Below are 17,228 nucleotides of genomic sequence, written 5' to 3'. Positions count from 1 at the left end.
TTAATTAAACATTTGGCAGTTTTCAAAAAGCTGATGTCATGGGCATAATTTCCATGGTGTCTCTTGTTTAAAATCCTTAATGAGAAAATGTTGTGTTTATGTAAAATAACCTTGCCTTATAGTTAAGAAATAAAATATTGTAGGATATTCTGAGTTAATCTTATATTTAATTAAGTAGTTTATTTCCTAGTGGGGTCATTCACTCCTTTCAGGTACAGTTGATAGTAATTTTTTTTAAAAGGTTTTTGGATATTACAGCAATTTAATTCTTACTTACCATTACTGTGAAAAAAATGCTGTTCCTTAAACAAATGTACATTTGAGTTGTAAGGAGCATGGACATGTTTTTTTATTGTTTAATTTACACCATCTGCTCTTCTCTGTTTTTATTGATAAGGAGAAACTGAACAGGTACAGTACAGAAACAGATAATCTAACTGCAATTATAGTCCTAAGAACCAAAATTAAAATCAGCAGAAAAAGCCATATTGAGCTATGGATCTAGGCCTGAGCTGAGCTGCTGACAATATCTCCTCTGGCTATCTAAATCTGTCACAAAGCTGACTCCTCAATTTGAGCTCTGAGGAATCCAAGAAGAAGAAAAAAAGATACCCGCACTCAATCTCATCCACGGGCAAAGCCATCACTCACATCGTCATATTTGAATTAGATGTCTAGACGTACAGTTGGCAAAGGGCTCCTATGCTCTGCCGTCAAGGGGGTCTGCCTAGCCCTTATCCTCGATCAAAATGATCGAGTCCCAGAATGATTCTAAAGCAGTTTATAAATGTGGGCCTAAATCGGGGAGATCTAAAGGTGTTTCCTGGCAGTGCGGCCTGAAAACAAAGTAAAGTCTCCCTTCACAGGGAAGTAAATCCTTCAGATGAAAGACAATAAATTGTGTTATGGTGTGAGATTGGTTAAAGCAGCAAATATAGAACTGTAAGACAATAGGAGCAACTTACTATTCGGTACACTCTAGCTATTAATGTTACTCGTTATTTCTAAAAGTACCATTCAAAGTGCTTTTTATGTAGGTGTAATAAAATATATGGAAAGCACTGAATACAATCCAGGAAAATGGAAATGACTTGGACATAAAATAAAATAGTTTAATACTGACCATAATTGAAAGTTACAAAGTACATTTACTTTATTACTGTACTTATGTAAAATAAATAAACTCAAAGAAGTACTTAAGTACCATTTTTTGGGGGGGTATTAATAACTATCACTCGCTAGTTACTCCTTCCTTTTGGATTAGCTTAGCTTTTGAATCTGCTGTTGTCTTTTTCTTTTCTTGAAATGCAATTTAGCCCTTAGGACTGAATTTGGACACCACTTTACCAGAGATTTACATCACATTCCATAACTCTGAGATACTCAGGGCAGTTATTATTTGTAGTTTATAAATTTTATAAAGGTGTTATTTGTTGCTATGTGGTCAAGTTGTTCAATAGGATCAGTTCTCAAAGCAGATTTATAGTGTCTTAGTGGTGAAAGATTCAACCTTAAACCTCTGTTCCATAGTTAAAGTTTGACGAGAATCAAGACTCCTTTTTCTTTTTGGTTTGTTTTTTCAAACGAAATAATAATCAAAATAGCTGTCCTTATTTTTTGTCCCATTTTTATGCAGAGGTTCATTAAGGGTAATGTAAAATTGGTAGGAGGTGGTCAATACATCATACATCCGGGGATTTCAGAAAGTTACAAGGTTCTTTAAAATGACTTTGAAAATTGCACAGAAATATACTGATATTACAAAAGTTGATGTGTATTTTGAATACTTTACTTTTATATGCATATACTTTTGAATACTTAAGTATTTTCAAAAGTGAGCACATTGATACTTTAACTTGAGTAGATTTTTGGCAGGGTAACTTTTACCTGTAGTTGATAAAGATTTGACTATGAGTATCAATACTTTTACTAAATTACTACTGTTTAGTACTGTGTCCATCACTGAATACTGATTATCTATATTTAACCCTCCTGTTGTCCTCATTTTCTGTATACACCCTGTGTCCTCCGGGTCAAAATGACCCGTCTTCACTAAACCCCCAATACAAGCAGCTTAATTGAATTTTAAACACCAAATTTCATCTTGTATATTGTAATTCATCACAAAATGTGTGAATGCTTGAGTTTTCCCTCTCTACTTGAATTTATATAGCTTAAGAAAAGAAAAAAATGTGCAAAAAGATGTTTCGAATGCATTTTTATTCATCTCAAGACTAATTTTCTTTTATTTTTCTCCAGTGAACAATTTAAGATCATGTACAATACAAAAATATGAAAAATAACATAACTCATTCAACTAATTAGCACAGGTAGGGCGTTATGCATGTGCACAACCTTTCCAGATATATTTACACCTGCAGCACACAGTATGTGTTTTATAGTCCTTCTTTTGAGGGCAGATCTTTTCCTCTTACTGGCTGTGGTAGATGGATCCACAGGTTGATCAGGAGCTCCTGCACTCTGAATAGCTTTTACAACTTTAACTGAGCCTTTTGTGCAGGGAATATGCTTCCTTCATTCAAGGAGTGGAGGTACAAGAGTCTTTCCAAGCTGCTGCAGGAACACCCTCCTTTTGTTCTGCTTATGAGGCATCCAGGTCAGGTTGATCTCTCTATAAATCACAAAGGCATTTTAGGAGGAAACATCTATGATATTGTGGTAGATGACCGGGGGCCAACTGGCAGCTGTTCTTGTGCAGCGCTATGTTCCAATCACCTTATCTAGGGGGTCCACACTACTCCTGATGATTGGCTTCCTGTCCTCACGATCGCTAATGTCACCGTCTGTGCGCAGTGTGCTCAGCAGAACTACATTGTTGTTTTTTTCTTTGGGAGGTAGGAAGCCAAACTGTTGGTGGGCGTGAATGCAAACTTTGAGTAGAAGTCTTCTTTCTCCTTTGACGCAAGCAGTGCATATGGGATCTAAAGCTTGTTCTTTTGAACTGTACCAACCATGGTGATCTTCCTCTTTAGGAGCAGCTGTCCGAGTTCCTAAGAGGTGAAGAAATTGTCACGTCACATTGTGACCCCTCAGTCCCTCATCAGGCACAACTCGTATCCCTTGGTTCTTCTCTGGGCATCCACTGGTTGACTTCCCAGTATAGACTTGCATTTTCCAAGCATAGCTTGATTTGGCATCGCAAGCCACCCATGATTTGATCCCATATTTTGCTGGCTTGCTGGGCATATACTGCCGGAAAGGACAACGACCTTTGGACAAAAGACATTAGCATCAGTGATTAGTATCTGTGTCACAGAAAACAGTCAAAGAAATCAATAGTGAAAATCACTTTTATTACAAATATAAAAAAAAGATTACCTCTAAATGGAACCAGTTGCTCATCCACTGTTACATCAGGGCCTGGATTGTAGAGGTAGGGCAACCGCTCCACCCACTTGTCCCATACCTCTCTTATGGCTGCAAGTTTGTCTGTCACACGTCTTGCTGGTCTTGATTCACGGTCATCAAATCTTATCAGTCTTGAGTAGGTATGAAAGAGTTTCAGTGGCATTGTGGCTCGGAAAATTGGCCTTCCACTCTCTGCATCCCATAGACTAGCTGCAGCCTCACCTCGGGACCTGTATACACCTGCTAGGATTAACAGCCCTAAATAGGCCTGGAGGTCAATCTCATCCATCTTTTTCCAGCTGTCTCCATATTTGCGAAAACCCTCTAGATTTGTCATCTCCAGGATTATTTTTTCTATTGCTGGTGTGATGAACAGGTAGAATGTAGAAACAATATCATGGGCATGAGAAACTGCATACCTTGTGGGTCCTGGGGTCATCTTTACAATGTTTTGTTCTTCGTGCCTGCCGTGTTGGTCATATGCTGCTGAAGACCATGTTATTTTGCCATTTTTTGAAAGGAAAGTTTCAGCTTCAGGGTTTTCTTCTTCTTCTGAAGATGATTCATCATGCTCTGGGTTGTATTCCTCTCCATCTTCTTCTTCGGATACATCCTCTACTTCCTCTTCTGAATCAGAGTTGTCTTGCTGAACATGTGAGAAAATCAGCTCTAAAGCCTCTTCAGGGCTGTAACGCACACTCATGGCTTCAGCACAGACACAATTCAGGGTCCTGTTATGCAGCACCTTTATAACCTCTGGAAATAACAGGTGTCTTCTGAAGTCTGCGAGAACACCACCTGATTTGCCCTGTTTACTTCTGCTACTGATTGATCTAAGACACTACTAAAACTTTGTAACATTCTGTGGTTTGTAAATAACTCTGTGACCTTGATTTCAACTCCATTTGCTTCAAAGGGTCATTTTGACCCGAAGACCATCTTTGTACCTTTTTTTGTACAGCTTACATGGAAATGTGAATAAAAGGAATATTTAACTTTTTCTATTGTCTTGGCCAATCTAGGAAAAGTCTTGAAATCTCAAGTAAAAAAAATAAAATTTAGTGGATTTTTTGTGGTGTTTTAACACAGTGGCGGGTCATTTTGACCCGAGGACAACAGGAGGGTTAAGTAGAGCACTGTTTGTATCACTTTTACGAACCCAGCAACTTTGCCAATATATAACAGATGGAGTGACGGCCTAGTGGTTAGGGCATAGGGCTTGGAATCCTGAGATTGTGAGTTCTGCCAGTCTGGATCTCTGCTCCCTGGGAGCTGCAGAGGGAGCAGACATGGATTTTTCTCCATTGTGAGATCAATAAAGTTCAATTTACTTTATTTATTTTTTTAGGTCTAGCAACTTAACTCAAAAAAAAAATAAAGCAATTAGTGACAAATCTAGCTGTTTTTTTTTCTGAAGTTGGAAACTTTGATGACAACATGAAAGCATTGATTGCTGCATGCTCCTCCAAAGCTCTGACAGGCAGTTAGCAAGTCGTGCCTGAAGCGAGGGAGAGAGTTGAGCGACTTCCTTCTGTTTCCTCATTGAAAATGACTTTCACATGTGCAAAGCTTCCACTGACCCCAACATTATTAACAATTTGGATGTTAATATGATATTTAACAATGTATTTTTTCGTTTGGAAACTTTCGCTCTAAAATAGATCAATATCTGTATTTAATTCATACAACAGCCTCATCCAAAATATGGCCTTTGCTGACTTCAAATTGAAATTGGTGACATAACAAGATTTATGTCATTTTGTTTTAGGTAAAATATTGTTGAATACTTTTCTTACTTACTTAATATTATTTTACAGTTAATTTTAAATATATTTAGAGTGTTATTAATTAATTTGTTTGCTGATGTTATTATCCCTTTCCTCCCTTGACCAAAGCATTACCAGGTATGCAAATCAGATGTTCACATCATCACGACTTCTAAAAACAGTCAATAGCAACTTTCCTTGCTGGAGACACTGGTTTCTATAGACACACTCTCGTAGTAAAGCATAATACACACAGTAGAGAACGTTAGAAGGCCTGTTTCACAACAAAATACATATTTCTGGGCTGTGGAAAGAAGTAAGAGTACCCTAAGTTATACCAAGTAATCCCATGGAGAGTATGTAGAGTCCAAGCATGTAAGCCTCCAATTCTGGTTAGATACATAAAGGTGAGGTCTGTGCTGCATAGGTTTTATTCAATAACATCACATTAGGTAACAGAAATTGACGAGGATAGAACATAATAAGCAGCTAGTTCTTAGTATTCTGTATTTCATACAGATATCCACTGAATTGGCCATTTTGCCAAAGCAATACAATAAAACATACCATAAAAGAGAAAAGTGAGAAGTTTTAGCACCTATTTAAGTTTTGAACCATTTTCTTAATTAAATAAAATAAGTAAGAATCTGAAAATCTAGGGGATTTTTAATTTTTTTTTTTTGGCACACTTGCCACCCACGAAGAGAAGACGAAGAGAAAAAGAAAGCAGAAAAGGTGTAGACTTCTTTAAGAACTGCAGTGAACGGGTGAAAGAAAAGTGAAATGGTGTGCTCAAAGGTGAACCTGCACATTTTGAGTATGTTTGGCTCAACCTACTGCTGTGAACGAGATTCCCCACCATGACCATAATCAAAAATAAATATCGATCCAGACCCCTGAATGAGCACCTTGATATGTGCTTGAGGATTGGTTTGTCGTCAATCAAACTCAGGGTTAAAGCCTTCCAGGGCAGCGTAAAGCCCACTTCTCTCATTAAGACATAAAAAAGAAAAAAAAAGGTCAGTTCAGGTGTTTTATAAAATATGTGAATCAGGAAAATTCCTTTAAACCAAACTGAACGATTGTTGTTCTGTACTTCAAAAAACACTTTAGATTTTTAATGGAAAATTTTTCTTTTTTTTTTTTTTTTATTTAAAATTTCATTGTATAACACGGATGCATAAACACCTCATAATATTTCACTGTTAAATTAAAGTAACAGATTATAATTAAAAATGTCTCCGGACCTTTACTAGTACACCAGTAGAGTAGTAAAACTCCAGTTATAGAATATATATACAAATACAGTGTTGGGTGAAAAATGAAAAAAATAATTTTGCCAACCTTTCAACTTATCAGCATATTCTGTCTAAACAAAAATGTATCTATTATTTTCTGTCAATAGAGTAATCTTTTCTCACTTTTTCCTCTGGGTTTTAGTGTAATACTGACAATTTCATCTGCTCTCCTGCTGGTTTCAGTATGTAAGGCCAAAATGGTAGTGGCTATTATCCTCATTAATCCCACCATATGTCTGTGTCTCTGGAAATAATTCTCAGCATTACTGACCTGAAACATATATTTTGTTCAGGCTTGGATATCATTTTTCAGTCTCAGCTTCTTAATGGATCCAAATTATCCTGTATTCTTTGTATTCCTATGGATAGTACTATGATTGCAGATGGCCCAACATTAGGCAGCATCTGCACTATTAGAAAGATAATATTAGTAAGAGACGAATTTGATCGAATAAGGCTAAAATATAAAAAAAAACTTGGGTCAATTGATATAACTTTTTTGATGTCAGAGTCAATAGGCAAGACAAGGGATACAGTGTGGACAGGTTACCAGTACACACTAGAGCAACACAGGTGGGCATTGTGCAAAAAAACATGCTTTAAAATACACACACAATATATGAAGAGTAGGGTGTGAACTACTGAAATAAGCTATCTGTGGGGGGGGGTTTCCACGCAAAAAAATAAAGCTATAATAATGAAAATACTGAACTCTAAATTGTTTTGTTGGATGATCCATTTGTCTAGATCTCAGCACTGATGCCAGGTCTGATTACTCATTTCACATACCTGCTTAAATCCACCCAGTTCTCATTATCCGCTCATCTAATCCAAATTCATTACTCACTCTATAACCAGCCTTCAGACTTGTCATCAGTGCCAGATTATTTCGAGTTTTTGCTGAGACTTATTTTACCTTTCCTATATTCTGATTACCTGATCCTGCATGATCTGCCTCTTGACCTCTAAGCCTGCCTGTTGTTGTGATTTTATGTTCAATGCTCATCCAGGTTGGATACCATATTAATGTTGTGGATAACTGTTAGTCAAACATATTTCAGTTTAAAACTCTTAACTAAAACTAGTGAAACTCAACTAAATAATGTTTTATTAAATGATTTGCAATAACCTTTAGTGAAATTATTCTTCATCCTCTTTGAAATAGCTAGCAGTGAATAGAAATGAGGATTCCATTAGATGACTCTTGGTCATACTTGGTAATCGAAATGTAATGAACATATGATGAACACATGAACACAAATGTTATATCAGTGTTTAAACTCTTAGTGAGATACAGGTTGTTCAAGCTTCAACAACAGCTCAAAACATATTACTGTAGCATAGCATAGCATGCAGTCCATCCTTTTACTTTACCTTTACTTATCAGTAAACACATGAAATGATCAAAATAATCAAAAGACATATTGTTTGTTCTGTCCCTAATTGTGACAGACCTGCAAACCTTTTGTCCATACCATTTGGAAGGTTGAGTTTTATCCAACTCTTTTTGTCTCTATCATTGGGTTCACTGACCTTCCCTTCTGTTGGTGGTCAGAGGTAGTGTTGCACCAATTCCAGTATTGGGCGGGGGCCTCGATCCTGCACCAAAATGATGGTTTCGGTAACTGCGAGTACCAACAAATAGGGCACCGATACCGATTTTGAGAGCCAAAAGGTTATGCAACTATTGACACCCATTCCAAGTAGGCAATAAAAAGTTCTACTGGATTCACTTAGTATTAGTCTTGTTCCAGCTTAACAAAGGTAGGCAGCAGCTTGACAAAGCCATGATGTTGGGATCCTCAGGCTTGCCCACCAGAGGGCGCCAAGGATCCCCTTCTGCTCTTTGTTTTTCTCTTAGGTTTGGAGTTACTGTGGGGATCTGTAGATTACCCTCTGTCTCCAGCAGGATGCGCTGTGGGTCTTCTGGAGCTGGAACCTTCCTGCACACCTGTTCCTAATCCTCTTATCAGAAGACCTCCCCTTTATAAGCTCCTGCCTGTCCTTGATCCTACGCCGCAGTGTTGATCTTAGTTGGTTAGCTTCCTGAACCTCTTTGACAGAAGAATCTTGGTTATCTCTAGTATGAGATCAGTTTCTAACTCTTCCTTGTTTCTGCCTCACAGGAATCCTGTTTCTTCGTGAAAGCTCTGGATGAGCTTAACCACCTGTCTCCTCGTGAAGCTCTGGATGAGCTTAACCTCCCGTCTCTTTGTGAAACTCAGGAAGGACTGTCTCTCTGGCAACCTGTCTCTGGCCTGCAGCTCTGGGAGGGTTGCACCACAGGAAGCCAGTCACAAGTCTGAAGCTCAAGGAGAGCTAACCTGCTAACTGCCCTGGTGAGCCAACCTGAAGAATCCTACGTGGTTGAAACCTGACTACTTCTATGTGGAGTTTTCCTAGAGGTTCCCATGTTGATTTTCCCTGATGTTCTCTGCTATGAGCTGGAAGCTCAGACCCAGGACTACCAGGCTAAGCCTGAAGCTAATGCTTAGCCTCACTTGAACTCAGCCATCAGCTATCTCCCTTTCCCTGCACAGACCCCAGCAAACCAGCCCCCTGCCTGCATTGTGTCAGTATTATCCATGTGCTTTTGTCTTTAAAATAAACTCTTTGGACTTTTACCAAGTGTCTCCGTGTGTGTTCTGCATCTTGGGCTTTACTCTAGAGAACCCATCATGACAGAACACTGCGGCCAAACACAAAGCCCAGCAGATCACCTCCGTCGTTGGACTGAGAAACAGGACGCTCTGACACTTATTCACTCGCAACCCGTCCATGAGTTATTGTTAAAACAATCATTCACTAGCCACTTCTACAACGATAATGCCACGTCAGCGGCTCGTCCTGCCTCGAATACTCTTCCGCTTCCTGGTTCTCCGGTGGTGACGTCACCTCTCAGTCAAGATGATACCCTTCCTTTCTGGTCAGAACACTACCCGTCGTTTCCGTCACCTGGTCCTTCTCTGCCAGAGAGATTTTCAGGTAACCCACGTAAGCTCAAGGGATTTTTATTTCAGTGTCAGATATTTTTCGGTTTTCATACTTCTAGTTTTCCTACTGATCAGGATAAGATTGCCTTTGTTGCTTCATTTCTGTCTGGTGAAGCCCTTGAATGGGCGGAGTCAAGATTTCCGCTAAAGACTAGAAAAAACTGTACATATCAGAATTTCATCCTGGAGTTTGAAAAAGCCTTTAGTAGGGTCACTAAGTGTTCAGTTTCTGGTGAGCTTCTTAATATGAAACAGAGTAATAGGTCCGTCGCTGAGTTTTCCATCGAGTTCCAGGTTAGAGCAGCCGTTTCCGGGTGGAACGAGTCTGCGCTCAAGTCCGCTTATCTCATGGCTCTAAATAATTCCATCAGAAAAGAGCTTTCATTTTACGTCGAGCCAGCCACCCTAGAGGACCTCATTGAATTGGCCATTGGATTAGACCAAGCATCACAAACCAGTTTCAGTTCCTCTCCGCGCCGGGTTAATCTCAGTTCACACATTCTAGACCATCATTTAACTCCATCCGTTAAACGACTCAAGATTGGCCCATCTATTTCCCGTCAAACTGTTAGAGTTCCCCGCCAGCCTGATCTTACTCTTGCACCCGTCACCGTGTTATCTAAACCTGTTCCCTCGCCCGTTTATCGAGATCCCTACATCCATGAGGATGATCTATGGGAGTTTTTCTATGGAGATAGAGAAGACATCTTCCCTTTCGAGCCACCACTCTCTGTTACACGCCAGCCAGATCCAGATCCTGAACCAGTTATTGACCCAGTTAATTTCAAACCTGATCCCTTGCCTGATTTTTTAGCTTCTGAACCGGTAATCCATTCTGGAATTATTATTTCTCAACCGGTTAATTTAGCGTCTGATCCTATCAATAAACCAGTCAGCCTAGCTCCAAAGACCTCTCGGCGTAAGAGAAGGCGTCGCCTTAAACCAGCTCTGTGCCGTCTAGAGACCCCTGAGTCAGCTCTGTGTCATCCAGAGACCCCTGAGCCTGCCCTGTGCCGTCCAGAGACCCCTGAGCCTGCCCTGTGCCGTCTGGAGACCCCTGAGCTAAGGTTTAGAAGGACTTCAGAATTTGAAGTTGATGGAGATAGGCCTCCAAGAGCCTCTCTACAGGGACCTCAAACCGCCAAGAGTCCTCTACAGACTTTCCAACCCACTTCGGAGACTGAACTTGAGCCTCCATGGATGTTCCCTCCAGTTCCAGAGGTGGAACCACAGTCGGTGGTCCCACCTGCTCCTGAGGGTGAACCACAGTCGGTGGTGTCACCTGCACCTGAGGCTGAACCGCAATCAGTGGTCCCTCCTGTTCCTGAGGGTGAACCACAGTCGGTGGTGTCACCTGTCCCTGAGGTGGAGCCACAGTCGGTGGCCTCCCCAGTTCCAAAGGTGAATCCATGGTCGATGGGTTCACATGTCCCTGAGGCGGAGCCACAGTCGGTGGCCTCCCCAGTTCCTGAGGCGGATCCACAGTCAGAGGGTTCGCATGTTCCTGTGTTGGAGCCACTGTCGACGGGCTCCCCTGTTTCTGATCGGGAGCCGCAATCGGCGGGCTCCCCTGTTCCTGATCGGGAGCCGCAATCGGTGGGCTCCCCTGTTCCTGATCGGGAGCCCCAATTGGCGGGCTCCCCTGTTCCTCCTCCAGAGCCGCACTCAATGGTCTCCCCAGAGCCTCCTCCAGAGCCGCACTCGATGGTCTCCCCAGAGCCTCCTCCAGAGCCGCACTCGATGGTCTCCCCAGAGCCTCCTCCAGAGCCGCACTCGATGGTCTCCCCTGAGCCTCCTCCAGAGCCGCACTCGATGGTCTCCCCAGAGCCTCCTCCAGAGCCGCACTCGATGGTCTCCCCAGAGCCTCCTCTAGAGCCGCACTCGATGTCTCCCCAGAGCCTCCTCCAGAGCCGCACTCGACGTTCTCCCCAGAGCCTCCTCCAGAGCCGCAGTCGGCGGCCGCTTCTGAGACTGTTCCTGAGCTGCCGAGAAGGGGACGGGGTACCCCGTGGGGGTACCTACTGAAGCTTGGGCGTCATCCTCCTGATAAGCTGCTTCGCCTTCGGCCTCGCGGCAGACCTCCTGAGCGTCAGCTTCACCTCCGGTCCCGTGGCAGACCCCCGGAGCGTCTTCTTCATCGTCGACCCCGTGGCAGACCCCCAGAGTGTCAGCGTCGCCTTCGACCCCGCTGCCGGCCATCTAAGACTCTGCTCCGTTGCCGGATCGTAGGCCGGTCATCTGAACTTCAACCGTGTCCCCGGCCCGGCGGTGGTCCCCCTAAGACGCTGCTCCACCATCATCTCAACGGTCGACCTCCTGAGCAGCAACTACGCCTCCGCTGTCGGCCCCACGGTAGGCCACCTGAAAGTGTGTCCTGCTGCCGGCCCCATGCCAGGCCACCTGAGACTGTGTCCTGCTGCCGGCCCCATGCCAGGCCACCTGAGACTGTGTCCTGCTGCCGGCCCCATGCCAGGCCACCTGAGACTGTGTCCTGCAGCCGGCCCCACGGCAGGCCACCTGAGACTGTGTCCTGCAGCCGGCCCCACGGCAGGCCACCTGAGACTGTGTCCTGCAGCCGGCCCCACGGCAGCCACTAGAGACTGTGTCCTGCAGCCGGCCCCACGGCAGGCCACCTGAGAATCTGTCCCGCTGCCGGTCCCTCGGCCGGCCACCAGAGACTGTGCCCAAGAAAGTTTTTGGGTTTTCCTTTGCTGTCGTCCACCATAAGTGGATCGTTTTTTGTTCTGGACTCTGTTTTTGTTTTCTGCCCTCCTGGCCTGTTTTCCCCTTCGCCCACCCTGGGTGGGTTGTTTTTTGTTTGTTGGACCTTTTTTTCTGTTGGTTCTGGCCCTCCTCGCCCTAGTGCCCCCTCCGCCCGCCCTGGGTGGGTTGTTTTTGTTTTCTGGACTCTATTTCCTGTTGTCTCTGGCCCTCCTCACCCTAGTGCCCCCTCCGCCCACCCTGAGTGGGTTGTTTTTTGTTGTTTTTTGGACTTTTTTTTTTTCAGGGGGCGTCTGGAATCCGCCCTTGAGGGGGGGGCTCTGTTGGGATCCTCAGGCTTGCCCACCAGAGGGCGCCGAGGATCCCCTTCTGCTCTTTGTTTTTCTCTTAGGTTTGGAGTTACTGTGGGGATCTGTAGATTACCCTCTGTCTCCAGCAGGATGCGCTGTGGGTCTTCTGGAGCTGGAACCTTCCTGCACACCTGTTCCTAATCCTCTTATCAGAAGACCTCCCCTTTATAAGCTCCTGCCTGTCCTTGATCCTACGCCGCAGTGTTGATCTTAGTTGGTTAGCTTCCTGAACCTCTTTGACAGAAGAATCTTGGTTATCTCTAGTATGAGATCAGTTTCTAACTCTTCCTTGTTTCTGCCTCACAGGAATCCTGTTTCTTCGTGAAAGCTCTGGATGAGCTTAACCACCTGTCTCCTCGTGAAGCTCTGGATGAGCTTAACCTCCCGTCTCTTTGTGAAACTCAGGAAGGACTGTCTCTCTGGCAACCTGTCTCTGGCCTGCAGCTCTGGGAGGGTTGCACCACAGGAAGCCAGTCACAAGTCTGAAGCTCAAGGAGAGCTAACCTGCTAACTGCCCTGGTGAGCCAACCTGAAGAATCCTACGTGGTTGAAACCTGACTACTTCTATGTGGAGTTTTCCTAGAGGTTCCCATGTTGATTTTCCCTGATGTTCTCTGCTATGAGCTGGACGCTCAGACCCAGGACTACCAGGCTAAGCCTGAAGCTAATGCTTAGCCTCACTTGAACTCAGCCATCAGCCATCTCCCTTTCCCTGCACAGACCCCAGCAAACCAGCCCCCTGCCTTCATTGTGTCAGTATTATCCATGTGCTTTTGTCTTTAAAATAAACTCTTTGGACTTTTACCAAGTGTCTCCGTGTGTGTTCTGCATCTTGGGCTTTACTCTAGAGAACCCATCATGACACATGATGGCAATTATTTTACTACCAAGTAGTATGCAGTTCTTCATATATACACATACACATAAATTTTAAACAGATGGTATCGGTATGGTATCGGTTTCGGCCAATACTGCACAGCCAGGTATCGGGGCCAAAAAATGGCATTGGTGCAACACTAGTCAGAGGTGGTGCTGATGGACAGCAGCTGGATTGGCTACAGTGTAGCTCAGCGATTCTCAACCAGAGGCACTAGTACCCCTAGTGGTCCCCCAGTGTATTGGAGGGGCTACATGAAAACATCTATGGTGTAGGTTGTCCTCCTGCCACTAGAAGTTACTACTGCAGTTGTTGGTGAGAAGTATTGTGTTCACTTCCTGTTTTGACTGCTGAGCAGCATTTGGTTCTTTATATGTATCTAAGTCACTATAACGGTCCAGAACGACTTTAAAACATAGCACTTTCTCTACTGAACTTGTAGCTTTCACACGATTTTGAATTTTTAGATAAGTTTTCAGAGTTTCTTTCCGATTTGGTGTTAAATACTGACAGGGTCATCATAGTGGGGGATTTTAACATCCATGCTGACATTGAAGGTGATCGGTTAATAGCAGGCTTTAATGCTATCTTAGATGCTATTGGTTTTGTTCAAAATGTGAATAGTCCCACTCGTTCTCATCTTCATATTTTGGACCTTGGGCTGACATATGGCATAGAATGTGAAGAAATAACAATATTTCCTCACAACCCTGTCCTGTATCACACATGTTGCATGTGTGATACAGAGTCTAGATTGGAGTTTTAACAGTTCAATAATCCGATGACAGCAGGGAAAAAAGCTCTTGCAGAACCTGCTGGATCTTCAGCAGATGCTTCGAAGCCTCTTTCCAGAGGGGAGCAGGGAGAACAGTCCATGGTCACTGATGATGTTAAAGGCTCGGGACACACAGTGATGGGATGAAGGTAACGAATGGTGAGGATGGGTGGGGGCAGGTGGGCTCTCCTTGTCCTCTGCAGGAAGTACAGGCACTTCTGGGCCCTTTTGACCAGTAAGGATGTGTTCACAGACCAGGGAAGGTTGTCTGTAATGTGCAGCTCCAGGAATTTGGTGCCACCTACTACCTCCACAGCTGAGCTGTTGATGAGCACTTCAGGCCAGTAATTCCTGAAGTTGACAATGATCTCCTGTGTTTTACAAAAGTGATGAATTGCAAAACCAACATTTTATCAAGAAACAGAAAAACAATGGTCAAAACTAGAGTAGGGGAAAATTGTGGCTTAAATGATGGGAGAGAAATTTTAAATGGATGGTTTAAAAAAAAATGCTCAGTGCTACTTAGACTGCAGAAAAAGCATTAATCAAAAGTTGGAATTTTCAGAATTAAAGCTACAGTGTGTTATAATTACAGGGATATACAGTCAGAAATCGAATATATTATACATAACTATGTTATTTATCATCATCTACGAGCTCAGCCTCTTAACCTTAATATTTGCGTTGCCTTAGAATTCATTATTTATAATTACATAGGAGCGGGTCTCGCAGCCATGGAGGCAGACATCTTTGCGCTACGGCAGCGCAGAGCCAACAAACTAGCGATTGCGAGATCGCCCATTACGCTCGAAAGTAACTACGGCAAGTTGAGAGAGATGAACTGAGACGGTACTGAACAATAGATGGCAGTATTATGCCTGAGAATACTATCTGTAAAATTATCTATGTAAACAAACCTCATCACTTGAGAAGGTAGGTGATGCAGACGTTGTGGAAGACATTTTTTCCCGTAACACTCGCCGTATTGTTGGGGGGGGGGGGGGGGGGGGGGGAGCGGTGGGGGGGAGATGTTCATGTTGCTGCGGTTTGCAGTATGGACGTTAGATGTCGCTAAAAATTACAAACTGTAGCTTTAACATTCCTTTACATTTTCAGAGCTAATTAAGAACTGTTTTTGTGGGCATTCTGTTTTAGTTTTGGCTGTGATTTCATTTATACATATGAAAGTTTATTACACACAAAAAGGAGGCAATGACAAGAGACTGTGAGAGAGGTAAGAACGCTTGGACCAAAATACGAGGAAGGAAAGATAATCACCTGATTATATGTGGAATTATTCTCAACTCAAAACCTTGTAGCTGCAAAAAATATATATATTTTATGTACATTTTTTTTTTTAAGCGACAATTTTTTAAGCATTATACTGGAAGAGTTTTATTGAATTGGCAAATCATTTTCTAAATTATGCACAAGTATTTGTTGGGTATTCCTGGCTGTGTTTCTGGGGCTTTTATATTGTTTATACTGTATTGACATCTGAATTATATTGTACTAACTGAAATAGAGAAAAATATTGTGGTATAGGTGTATAGGTTTGTGGTATAGGTTTTCGCCATATTATCAAAGCCATACACTATGTCTGCCTCATGAGTTTTCGTTTCTTTTGTGTTTTTGCTTTTTTCATGCACTGTATATAAGTGGCTTTATCTATATGTGTAAGTGGTTGCAGCTTGAATGAATTTAAAACACAAGTCATCCATCCATGGCCTCCTTTTTTTCACATAATCTTCACTCCTGTTTCCTAGACTTTTACTGCACACTTGCAGCTTGTCTAATCATGCATCCATTTTCACCTGTCTCATCTTGGAGGGAATTGAATCTGGTCTCTGATTAGTGGTGTATATGCACTCATCCAGCTCAGTCTTTCACTTCCTTCACCATGAAAGAATGCACATTTCCATTTTATTGACAAATAAGTGCATAGCTCTTTTTAAATTGTTAAGGTTAGAAGTTGTGAAAGTTAGACTTAATCGGTGTATGTTTGTGTATGACTATGCCTAAGCTGATGCCAGTCTGTTAAAGAAAACACTGTCCTAGGGTAATCTTTCTGGGTTTGACAAGCACCTAGCTGCGATTCAGGAAACACTACAAGTCTGTGTGTTAGATTCCCAGCTGTATAACTGGCTCCATCATGGACGCTGTGTGCCGAAAGAGTGAGAGGGAATAGTTGAGAGGTGGAGGAGGTAAGAAAGATGGATGGAGGGAACTGGAGGATGGGGAGGAAGAGACAAGATGAGATAGAAATACAGACCTAGAAAAGGGAGGAGAAAAACAAAATACAACTAAAGGGATAAAATCACCACCCAACAGTGCCATCTAGTGGTTCTCTCTGTCTCCTATTTCTCTCATCACCTTTTTGTTCTGTTCTTCTTTTATTGTTTTTTTCATTGAACCAACAACACGATCGTCCATGTCTCACACAGTTTTCCTAGACAGGCAGGCTTGCACATGAAGCACGCTACTAATATGCATGCAGGGCCGTCCTCTGTACCGATTCGGCATGCTAAAGCAGAAATTACTTGTAATCTTCTCTGAGCCCTGTACACCCTACCAGACACAAACGGAGAGTGAAGAAGTTGCAAGTCAGATGAATGAAAACTCTTCTTGTATGTCCCAGTTGTCCTCTTACCCTTGTTTACTTCTTTTTCCCACTACCTTCCCTTTTTCTGCTTTTTCACATTCTCTTCATCTCCCAGCCAGACCGTAAACATCGGTGATGGATAACTAATTGTCCTGCTCTCGATGCATTGGGGTGGAGACAGCTGCAGGTGGGTAGACTGGGATTTTTTGTGAGAGTCAGTATGAATGTGAATTGCACAATCAAAATACCCAGTCTCTGAGGGAAAAAAAATATACATACAGCATCCTGAGCAGAAGTCATCCATATTCTGCAGTGGCAACTGTCGATGATGAGATGCAGCGTGATGATTCATTTTGACCTTCACACTATCATATGTCCTTGATGGCGCATTTTCACTTTGATACCTTACCCATTAGTTTTGCTTTGATAGCTGTAATTAGGCCCTCGGGGATCTGCTGCAATCTTCGAGCAATAAAC

General features: G+C 42.8%; 1 pseudogene; it reads right to left on the bottom strand.

Moving 5' to 3' along the window:
* Positions 1–2,535: 2,535 nt before the first annotated feature.
* On the bottom strand, positions 2,536–11,625 carry LOC119781414 (annotated as a pseudogene).
* Positions 11,626–17,228: the final 5,603 nt, after the last annotated feature.

This window comes from Cyprinodon tularosa, unplaced genomic scaffold, assembly GCF_016077235.1.
Source record: "Cyprinodon tularosa strain WSP-4 unplaced genomic scaffold, ASM1607723v1 ctg1, whole genome shotgun sequence".
Classification (NCBI taxonomy): domain Eukaryota; kingdom Metazoa; phylum Chordata; class Actinopteri; order Cyprinodontiformes; family Cyprinodontidae; genus Cyprinodon; species Cyprinodon tularosa.
Note: the sequence above shows the minus strand (reverse complement) of the source record. Positions and strands in the feature narration are given on the sequence as shown.